Genomic DNA, 12858 nt, shown 5'->3' with positions numbered 1-12858 from the left:
AACAGTCATTTACAAACAGTCACAAATACAGTTTCTATAACGAACTCTTGTCTTTCCATATTATCCACTCTCGGACCACATTACTTATTCCACATTCCATTCAGTGTGTACTCGTTCTCATCCATTCACTCATATAGACTACATTATCTCACATACATCTTCATATTCATTATTCTACATACATATCCATGTTCGTACGTCCACATCATACATCCAATTTCACATTCATACATACGCATCTACATGCATACATCCACATCTACATTCATACATCCATACCTCCATTTCCACATCCACACATCCACATTCATATTCATACATCCACATTCACATGCATACATCCATTTTCACATTCTCATTCATACATCCACATTCACATACATACATCCACATTCGTATCTACATCCATACACTCACATCCACCTCTTCATTCACAATCACATCCATACATCCACATCTACATACATACATCCACATCTGTATCTACATCCATACATTCACATCCACCTCTTCATTCACAATCACATCCATACATCCACATCTACATACATACATCCATACATCCACATCTATATACATACGTCCATTTTTACATCCTCATTCATACATACACATCCACATACATACATACACATCCGTATCTACATCCATACATCCACATCCACATCAACATTCACATTCATACATATACATCTACATGTATACATCCACATCACATTCATACAACCATATTACATCCATTCTCGTCCTAACACATCCCATATACATCTTAACACATCCTAACTCATCTTAACACATTCTATCACATCTCATACACATCTTATCACATCTTTTTACATCTCATACACCTCTTATCACATCCTATCACTTTCCATACGCATCTTATCAAATCTTATCACATCTCATACACATCTTTTTACATCTCATACACCTCTTATCACATCCTATCACTTTCCATACGCATCTTATCAATTCTTATCACATCTCATACACCTCTTATCACATCCTATCACTTTCCATACGCATCTTATCAATTCTTATCACATCTCATACACCTCTTATCACATCTTATCACATTTCATATCTTTTTTTTAAAAGAGAATTCTTATATTTGATATAAGATTTCTCTACACATTTATTTATACATAAATTCCATTTAAGGAGACTAACACTTTCGAAATTAAAATCAATCTTTTATGCATCTTCTTATGCATAATTTCAATTTGGTAGGGAATTACACTTTTAGAATAAAAGAATTTCTCTTATGCATCTAAGTTAAGCATAAAATCCATTTATGAGGAAAATCACACTTTTAGTATAAAAAGAATATCTTTTATGCATACCTATATGCATGAAACCCAATATGATAAAAGTAACACTTTTGATATAAAAATTTTTCCTTTATGCATACTTCTATGCATGAAAATTAAAAATGATAAAAGTAACACTTTTGATATAAAAAATTTTCCTTTATGCATACTTCTATGCATGAAAATTAAAAATGATAAAAGTAACACTTTTGATATAAAAATTTTCTTTTATGCATACTTTTATGCATGAAAATTAAAAATGATAAAAGTAACACTTTTGATATAAAAAAATTTTCTTTTATGCATACTTCTATGCATGAAAAAGTAACACTTTTGATATAAAAAATTTTCTTTTATGCATACTTCTATGCATGAAAATTAAAAATGATAAAAGTAACACTTTTGATATAAAAATTTTCTTTTATGCATACTTCTATGCATGAAAATTAAAAATGATAAAAGTAACACTTTTGATATAAAAATTTTTCCTTTATGCATACTTCTATGCATGAAAATTAAAAATGATAAAAGTAACACTTTTGATATAAAAAATTTTCCTTTATGCATACTTCTATGTATGAAAATTAAAAATGATAAAAATAACACTTTTGATATAAAAATTTATCCACTATGCATACTTCTATGCATGAAATAAAAATGGTAAAAATAACACTTTTGATATAAAAATTTATCCATTATGCATACTTCTATGCATGAAATAAAAATGGTAAAAATAACACTTTTGATATAAAAATTTATCCATTATGCATACTTCTATGCATGAAATAAAAATGGTAAAAATAACACTTTTGATATAAAAACTTATCCTTTATGCATGATATTAAAATTCAATTTCTCCATGATTGTAATGAAATTCTTTCAATTAATCTAGGATGATAATTCCTAGAATATGGTAGGAAGTCCTCTTTTTATGCTTTGAATGAAATTATTTTATGCATAATTTTTATAAAAATTTTGTCATAACTCCGCTGCTATGACTGATAAATCTCAATTTTTCTAAGGGATAATGCTTATCATTAAGGAAATAATTAAAATGATCTCTAATTGGATTATTAATCCATAATGGATTGAATCATCAATATACATAAACTAAAAGCATAGAAAAAAGCCATTAATTTGACCTCAAGCATAGCTTAATCTTGGGTTAAGGAAAAGCTTTATGAAAAGCTTGATTTGGATTGAGAACGGGTCATGAGTATGACCATTTCTTGAGTGAGAGAGAGAATTTACATAAAAATCATTAGAATTTAAACATAAATGAAAATTAACTTCAATAGCATTTATTAAATTATGTAACTCTTCACTACTATTCAAACTTCAATAGCATTTAAAAAACCATACCAATTAAACTTCTCAAGCTTGAGAGGGGTTGAGAAGAGAGAAACATTGAGAAATTATAGAAAAATCAATATTCACTAATTACCTTAAAACTTGCTTGATTCTTTGTTCACGGTAGAGGCCCCCAACCCATCAATTGGTTAAGTATGTTGATGGAACCACTAATGGGGATTGAAGAAAGAGGGAAGCTCCAAAAACTAGTGAATTATTAAATGAATTCACAGTTCTTGGCTTAGGTGGAGTAGAGTAACGATGCATAAACACTATCTATTTTTCAACAAGGGGGAGGCTTCTATTTATAGGAAAAATTGAGCTCCTAACTAAACAAACTGATTCTAGAATTTTTCAAATCAGTTTGGTCAATTTTTGACCATTTTTAGGTCAGTTAAGCTAACTTTTTGGAACTAGACTTGAATTAGGAGAGAGGAGAGATGAAATATCTCAATTTTTATGAGTTTAAAACTCATTCAAGCATGTGAAATATGCACCTCCTTTAAAGAACTCCCCTTCCTTACATATGTCATATTTTTAATATTGCTCATAGTTTTTTACTAATAAACCTTGTACATTTTCAACTCTTCATCTTATGTGAAATATGCACCTCCTTTAAAGAACTCCCCTTCCTTACATATGTCATATTTTTAATATTGCTCATAGTTTTTTACTAATAAACCTTGTACATTTTCAACTCTTCATCTTATGTGAAATATGCACCTCCTTTAAAGAACTCCCCTTCCTTACATATGTCATACTTTTAATATTGCTCATAATTTTTTACTAATAAACCTTGTACATTTTCAACTCTCCATCTTATGTGAAATATGCACCTCCTTTAAAGAACTCCCCTTCCTTACATATGTCATACTTTTAATATTGCTCATAATTTTTTACTAATAAACCTTGTACATTTTCAACTCTTCATCTTATGTGAGCATTTACTCATTTTTGGGTATCTTCTTTTACAAAATTGGATTTATCTCCTCCCTACACAAGGATTGATGCTATTGGCCCATAGGAACCTTAATTGGACCATAATCTAAAAATTTCTAAAAATCTAGACCCTTAGGCTAAGGTCCTTTATACACATTTCCAATTAATTCCAATTGCACATTGGAAAGTTCTTTTTGAATTTCTGTTTCAGGGGAACTTATTTTAATAAGATGAGATAATTTTCTATCCAAAAATATTAAAAATCTAAATATTCTCTCTCTAGAATATTTTCTCTCTCTAGGTTAAAATAGTTAGAAACAAGGTCTTTTATATTTCTGAAGAGGGATTGATTATAGGGGAAGATGCTGGACATTTTGAGAGGCTGGGGAGGAATCTGACACCACCGGACCCCCGCAATGGGCCTTCTTTCACTCTTGTCTGACTGGGCTTGAAGCACAAATAGACTACCATGCTTACGTGCCCTATCCACCCTCTACTTGGTGTGTTTGGCCCTCTTTCTTGCCCTTTAGGTGAAAGCCCCTTGCGCACACAAGAGCTATCTAGCAAGGAATTTACAAAATGTGGCCTTAATGAAAACAAACGCAAACCTGAGTGAAAATGCAAATGTAATGGGGTTCTTCGTCTCGCGATCGCTAGGCCCTTACGAGAGAAAATTTGCAGCCTTTCTACCATCAAATACCTGATGTTCTTGATCCAATGTAACACATGTCCTTGCAAAATCGTGTTTATGAATTGATTGAGTGCGATTTGCACCTAGTCAAAGACCTAAACTCATGTTCAGACTGCTTCTTCTTCATGCTCAATACATAATAGAGAGAGATCACCTAATCTACCATGTATTACTGACATGAAATGTATACAATGCTGAATAGAGATACTCAATGGTAGCACTACTCTTGAGTTCTCAATGACTCAATGATAATCAATGAATGAATATGGCTAAAACCTAGAATCTTTTAGTGTCTAATGTTGGCAAGTTAGCTACCAACCCTAATAATAATGTCTAACTAGGTGTGTTCACATAATAATCCGATAACTATGTCCATACTAGGCTGCTCATTAGGCACCAGGACAATATTACAAAGATCTAGCCTAATAGCCCTTACAAACACATAAATATCGCCACGTACTCGGCCTCTGAGCTGGCCAATAGGTAGAATCATGTCCACCTTACACCCGAGAGAGTGTACCCGTATCCCGTTTTGTGCTCAACTTAATGCACATGTGCAACTAATGCCCCACTGCTCCACCCCAATACAGATCTTCTAGCGAACTCACACACACGTCTTAAACCCAATAGCATGGCTACTGGACATGTTGCAATGATGTCTATGCCACTCCCTTCCCAAGAATTGTGGACACTAGAACCAACCCCTCTACCTCTGTGGATGCTTAATTCCTATGGTAGACACCATGGTAAAATTTCTCATCTCATCCTTCTCCTCAATGGATTTCGAGAGAGAAATCTAAACTTCCCTTACTAACTCCTCTTTGTCCTTCGACACAAAAATAGACTCTGGAATGGGTTGTTCTCCATTTGTCTGGATTACCTCCAAGCCTAGTAGTGTCTGCTCCTTGGGCTCATCCTCCAGAATCAGCTTCCTCCATTTGGTGCGTTTGGCCCTCTTTCTTGCCCTTAGAGCTATCTCATAAAGGAAGTTGCAAAATGCAGCCTTGATGGGAAAAAAACGTAAACTTGAGTGAAAAAGCAAATATGATGGAGTTCTTCACAATGGATCTCCACACACTTATGAGAGAAAAACAATTGCAGCCTTTTTACCATTTATACCAATGTAACATGGGTGCTTGCGGGCGGGAGAAGTGTGTCTATGAATTGATTGATTGCAATAGCACCTAATCAAAGACTTAAACCCATGTTTAACTGCTTCTTCTTTATGCTCAATACATAATAGAAAGAGATCACCTAATCTACCATGTATTGCTAACATGAAATGTATACAATGCTGAATAGAGATACTCAATGGTAGCACTCAATGATGATCAATGTGAATGAATATGTCTAAAGCCTAGACTCCTATTTATAATGTCTAATGTTGGTGAGTTGGCTACCAACTCTATGAACCCTAATAATAATGTCCAACTAGGTGTGTTCACACAATAATCCAATAACTATGTCCACACTAGATTACTCATTGGGTGCTTGGACAATATTACAAAGATTTCGCATAATAGCCCTTACAAACACATAAATTCATCCACGTACTCGACGTCTAAGCTGACCAATGGGGAGAAGTATGTCCACGTCATACTCAAGAAAATATGCACGTGCCAAAACGTGCATGAGATCACGACAACTCAACAATGAATAATGAATTCCGAGGAACACTGATGTGTTAAAGTCCTCGAGCATCTCCTATGCCTTTCTAGGAACACTGATGTGGCAAAATTCTCGAGCACTTCCTGTCACTATCTCTCCCCCCTCTCTGGCTCCATGGCCCCGGCTGAAAAAGGATAGCAGTTGCCTTTCCCTGCTTTCCCTAGTTGCCTTTCCCTCATCCAGGGAAAGGAGGACTGCCCCCCTTTCCCTACACCATCCTTGCAACTTACCCTTCCCAGCCTTCCATCTCACTGCTTTTCCCAGCCTTCCATCTCTTTTCATGCCGTCTTTCTCAAGTGCCAAGAAGCACGTGGCTGATACAAGAATTAGAACAAGACAGAGAACTTAAACATTGCAAAAAGTGAGAAAAACACACTAAGACAAGTTGTAAAGTTGTTTAAAAGAGGATCTTGCTAGAGTGAGTGGCACACACACACTTTACCCAACTCCCTCTCTCTATCTTCTTTTCGTGTGCCTGCTCCTCTCTCTTTCTACTTCAGTCATTTTACTTTGTAAACATCTTCTATGTTTCTCAAAAGTCTATTTTTGACAAGAAAGTGCCATACCCAAAAACCTACACTTACATAATAAAAGCTATCGTTAGATTTTGGAGTGTCTTATACATGTTGCACTCCTCATCTACACACCTACCGTGACAGAGAGAGAGAGAGAGTTGTGAAGTGTATCATGAGAGAGAGAGAGTTGTGAAGTGTATCATGAGAGAGAGAGAGAGAGAGGGGGGAGGAAGAGAGAGAGAGTCGTGACACATAGAGAGAGAGGGAACATTAGATGACATTTTTAATAGTTTTGTGAGTTCCTAAAGAGAGGAAAATAATATTTAGTATTGTTTTATATTTTAAGAAAATAGAGGGAGAAAAGGTAATTTATTAGGGATTATGTATATTTTAAGAGAAAAAAAAGCACTCCTCATCTACCTATCGTGACAGAGAGAGAGAGAGAGAGAGAGAGAGAGAGAGAGAGAGAGAGAGAGAGAGTTGTGAAGTGTATCATGAGAGAGAGAGAGAGGGGGGAGGAAGAGAGAGAGAGTCGTAAAATAGATAGAGAGAGAGAAAACATTAGATGACATTTTCAATAGTTTTGTGAGTTCCTAAAGAGAGGAAAATAATGTTTAGTATTGTTTTATATTTTACGAAAATAGAGGGAGAAAAGGTAATTTATTAGGGATTATGTATATTTTAAGAGAAAAAAAAGAACTCATCTACACACCTATCGTGACAGAGAGAGAGAGAGAGAGAGAGAGAGAGAGAGAGAGAGAGAGAGAGAGAGTTGTGAAGTGTATCATGAGAGAGAGAGAGAGAGAGAGAGAGAGAGAGAGAGGGGGGGGGGAGGAAGAGAGAGAGAGAGAGAGAGATATTCATTTTTACGAGTCACGACATCATGAAATTAAGCTTATAGATAATATGATGTAAACTTTGATCCATGAAATACTCATGCCGCGTTACCAACCAAGTATCGCATGGATCACACACAATAAAAACAATACAAGCCGCATCAAGCAAATTTACAACATTTTAACGATCAAATGCCGCAATATGCAAAAAACAATATATGCACTAGCGGACGACACCAACTTGCCGCATTAATGACAAAATGCCGCCCAAATCTATGGGAATACGAATAGGATATGGACATACACTGGCCGCGTTACTGACCACATGCCCGCATTTGACAAAGTGAAGGGAAGGGAAGGTAACATCGCCATAATGATACTATGCTTGCCGCATTACCGACTAGTACTCCTACGGCGTGCCATACTTACCATAGGACACAAACTAGCCGCGTTACCGACTATGTGCCCCACGATAAGCACCATTCCGAAGAATGGCCTTACACACACACACCCCTCGTGTGGTGGACCACCCACATCCTACAGTGCATTGCGACCATGGGCGACTCCCGCACGAACACACACACACCCACAACTGTCATTACCTATGTATACTGTCAGTAATGAACTCCCAAAGGGCCCCCCGAGCCCGTATATATACAAAAATGTAGCCCGGCGGGCTAAATGATGACCCCGGTAGGCCCGCCGGGGTTTTAAAATTCCCGGTGGGACCGTCGAGTATTGCAAAAATCCCGACGGGATTTTAGCCGGTTACCAGGGAACCTCCCACTGGCTTTTTTGGGAACATGTTAACATGTTAATAACATGTTAAGACATGTTATTAACAAAAAAAAAATTGTGAACATGTTAAGACATGTTATTAACACAAAAAAAAAATTGTGATCATGTGAATATAAAATCATTGGTAGTAACTGATGCCAGTGGTTTTGCCTTGGGAGGTGCACTCATGAGGAAGGTCATGCAGTGGCCTATGAATCCCAAAAACTTAGAATGCATGAGAGGAATTATGCTATCCACGACTTGGAGCTACTTTCAGTAGTCTATGCCCTGAAGTTATGGAGACCTTTCCTACTAGGTCAAAGATTCACTTTGATGAGATAGATCATCAGAGCTTCACTCAGAAGGATCTCAACATGCACCAAAGAAGGTGGATGCAGACCTTGCAAGAATTTGATTTTGAAATCAAGTACCACCCAGGCAAAGAAAATGTGGTAGCAGATGTCCTCAGCACAAAAGCCTCCTTGCTTGCAATCACAGTGGTGTCAAATCCATTGATTAATAAAGCAAGAGAGAAGATCTTGCAGGATAGATTCTTTGGCCCTATTGCTACCCTAATTATGGCAGGAAAGCAAAACTCCTCAGGACTTAAACCGAGTTCAAGGGTACAGCTTGGATGAAGGAATTATGTATTATAATAGCAGGCTATGCATTCCCAATGATGAGGGAAGTAAGGGTCAAATTCTGAATGAAGCCCATGATAGCCTTATAGCAAGACATCCAGGTTTCATTAAGACCTACATGTCTGTAAAGAAAAGCTTCTTTTTGCCTGGTCTAAAAAAAGGATGTACTTAATCATGTACGTCAATGCCTAATATGTCAGAAAGTCAAAGCCAAGAGAGTAAAAATGCCTGGGAAGTCACATCCATTAGACATCCCCTAGATGAAGTGGGAATGTATTTGTATGGATTTTATTATTGGACTACCTTCAGTGCAATCACGTTACAACTCATCTTCGTGGTAGTTGACAGACTAACCAAAGTTGCCCATCTGATTCCAGTAAAATAAACCTACAATACTGTGGCCAGAGTGTTCCTCAAGGAAATCTTCAGATTGCATGGCCTACCCCGGAGAATAGTAAGTGATCGAGGTCCCAAATTCACGTCAAGATTCTCAACTGCATTCTTTGAAGCAGTAGGAACTTTCTTAGATCTCAGCGCAGCTTACCACCCCGAGACCGATGGTCAAACAGAAAGGGTGAACCAAGTAATCGAAGATATACTTTGGTCATGCTATGGCAGGGAACCCAAGAAGTGGCTAAGCTATCTTCACGTAGTCAAATTCACCTACAATGCTTCTTATCATTGAAGTATCGGGATGAGCCCTTTCAAAGCTCTGTATGGACAAGACTGCCTAACACCATTAACTTGGTCCGACCCATTGATTAGGGTTGAGATGTCCACACAGATGCTTGACGACATGGAGCAGCAGATGCAGTCAATCCGCAAGGTTACAAAAGCTTGCCAGGATAGACAAAAGCAGTATGCAGATAAGAAGAGGTCAGACAAAAAATTCGAAGAAGCACATATGGTCTTCATTTGAGTACACCCCAAAAGAAGTTCTCTATCTCTTGGGAAGTACAAGAAGTTATCCCCAGATACTGTGGGCCATATTTGATTACAAAGAAAGTAGGTGACTTAGCCTATGAACTTCTTCTACCTCCTCATCTTAAATTACATAATGTATTTCATGTCAGCCTACTTAAGAAGTATGTACTGAGCCCGAATCATGTGCTTAATGTGATGAAATCTTAACTTCTTCAACCCAAGGGCGGATGGAACTCCAACCTGAAGAAATCCTTGATGTTCAAGAGAAGATTATCAAGAATAGAATTCACAGAGAACTATTAATCAAATGGAAGTTCTATCCTTTTGAAGACGCCACCTGGGAGAAAGAAGTTGAACTGATGCGAGATTATCCCCAGTTTGTGAGATGAGGATATCTCACGTTTTTCAAGTGGGAGAGAATGTAAGATTCCTCCCCAGCCTCTCACATGTCCAATTTCTTCCCCTGTAATCAATCCCCTTTTCAGAATAATAAAAGATCTTGTTTTTACCTGTTTGGCCTAGAGAGAGAAAATATTCTAGAGAGAGATAATTCAGTTTTTAGATATCTTTGGATGGAAAAATATCCCTTCTTATTAAAAAAAATTCCCTTGAAATAGAAGTTTAAAAAGAAATTCCTAAGGTGCATTAGAAATAATTTATAATGTGCACAAAAGACCTTAGCCTAAGGGTCCAGATTTTTTAAAAATTTTGGATTAAGGTTCCTATGGACCAATAAGATTAATCAAAATGTAGGGAGGAGATAAATTGAAAAATAAAAGAAAAACCCCCCAAAAATAAGTAAATGCTCACATAAGATGAAGAGTGGACTAAGGACCAAAGAAAAGAGTAAAAAAACTGAATTTTGACACCTCAGAGTGGGGATTTTCCCTCATGAAGGGGGCACCTTTTCTCTCATCATTACCCCCAATTTTTAATCAATAAAATGAGATATTTCATCTCTCCTCTCTCCTATTTCAAAACTAGATCTAAAAAGTAAGCTGAACTGACCCAAAAATGGTCAAAAATTGACCAAACTGATCTGGAAAATTCTAGAATCAGTTTGCTTGGTTTGAGGCTCACTTTATCCTATAAATAAAAGCCTCTCCCTTTGTAAAAACTTAATAGTGTTTATGCATTGTTATTCTACTCCTGTCCTGAGACATCTACATTGAATTTCTTAATAGTTCAATTGTTTTTGGCCTAATCCTCTCCAAAGTGAATTGGTGGCCACTCTTGCTTCAAACAAGAGTAGAACCCTCAATCCTTCAAGCCAAAGGAGAGCTTACAAGCTCCGTGTAAGCTAATTTTCTTACTTGTTTAATGAAAAATCTATGGTTTTCTTAATTTTTATGCTTTGTAGCAAATGTTTAAATTAAATTCAAATGCTATGCCTTGATGAAAAGGCCACCCCATTATCTTCTTTACATTATTCTAGTCTTTCTTAATCCTAGAAAGATTAATTAAAGGATTAATTAAACTCTTCTTATTGTTTACTCTTGAACTTAGAAAATTGTATAGATTAGAGTTCTATAAATCTAATTTGGGTTAATTTAAGTTAAATAAAGAATGATAAAATTGAGAAATGGTCAACCATACAAAGGAGGTTATGGTAAAATTTTCTAGAATTTTATGGAAAAGAAAGTTTTTTTTTATGTTATTCCAAAAGAGTAATTCCCACCATTTTTGCATCTAAAAGAAATATTCTGATTACTCCATGTACATATTCACCTATGAATATGCATGGATATCACTCATATTAATTATTAAATTGATTTTTATGCATAGAAAGATGCATAAAGGATTTTTTAATTATAAAAGTGTTATTCTCATAAAATTTGATTTTTATGCATAGAAAGATGCATAAAGGAAATTCTTTTATTAAAAATGTTAATCTCATTAAATTTGATTTTTATGCATAGAAAGATGCATAAATAAAATTTTTTATCCATAGAAAGATGCATAAAGGAAAATTTTTTATTATAAAAGTGTTATTCTCATTCAATTTGATTTTTATGCATAGAAAGATGCATAAAGGAATTTTTTTATTATAAAAGTGTTATTCTCATTAAATTTGATTTTTATGCATAGAAATATGCATAAAGGGATTTTCTTTTATACTGTGGGCATCACTTTGTCACTTTATTCTATCAACAGCATCACCCATTTCCACATTGTCAAGAGTGTGCACGACTCGTATTAGGAGAAGCTTCACACTTTTGTTGGCTATGCCGCTCTTAATTTCGACGATATGGCACGGGCTTAATGAAACAAATTGTGGGAATTACACCCCAACGCCATAACCTTCTTAATGTGAGAGTACCAAAGAGAGGACCAAATCAACGTAGATTACCTGAGGAGGTTCAAGCACAACAATGGAGGGATACATGCATAAATGACTTGCAACCACCTATCTTGCAAGCCCTCCTTCCCCAAGCCTCAACATGTCAATTTTGGATCACTATGAGTACCTATATTGAGCAGTTCCAAAATCGAAATTGTCTGCTTAACCTTCCCATAGAACCAATGCCATATTTTAGCAAGGAAGCACTCCTTCCTCTACCACCTTCTCTAGAGGCCGGTTTTTGTACAGGGTTGTCTATGCATCCTGAAGTGATTGATACCAGAAGTGGACACGGATCCACCACCAGTACAAGGGTAATCTTATCAACTCCACAATAAGATCAACAAGCCAGGGCACTTTTCTCCCATTGGGTTTTTCCCCTCGGCTATATTCGGTGATTGGCACCAATAACAAATTTTATTCCTTTCTTTTCTTTTCTTGTTTGTTAATAAACATTTTGCAGAGATCTCAACTAAACAAGAGCATACAAACACGCCCCAATAGTCCACCTACCGTGCACACAACTTAGGAAGGGGGGAGACATGCAATGCCTACAAAGAGCAAAGAGAAGCAATCTGCACAACATCAGCAATGCATCAATGCAAACGCACAACATTAACGAGCACTACAACAGGTGTATTCAAATCATAATCTTTTGTTCTTTATGTGCTTTTAACTTTTGGCTATATTGTTTGCATGTTCACACACAATTGGCTGGTTTAAGTTTTAAATTAGTTGTTAAAATGTGGTGAGTGATTTCTAGATTCTTAGAGGACTTAGTAGAAGGTATTTCTATTTGAAGACGGTGTAGGATATATACCAACGGAGTATGCCAAGTTCTTATGCTCTCGAAGTATATTAGTTAT

This window comes from Cibotium barometz, chromosome 41 (assembly GCF_041138505.1).
Source record: "Cibotium barometz isolate CiBa-2024 chromosome 41, ASM4113850v1, whole genome shotgun sequence".
Classification (NCBI taxonomy): Eukaryota; Viridiplantae; Streptophyta; class Polypodiopsida; order Cyatheales; family Cibotiaceae; genus Cibotium; species Cibotium barometz.
The sequence above is the reverse complement of the archived record's forward strand: the minus strand, read 5'-3'. Positions refer to the sequence as shown.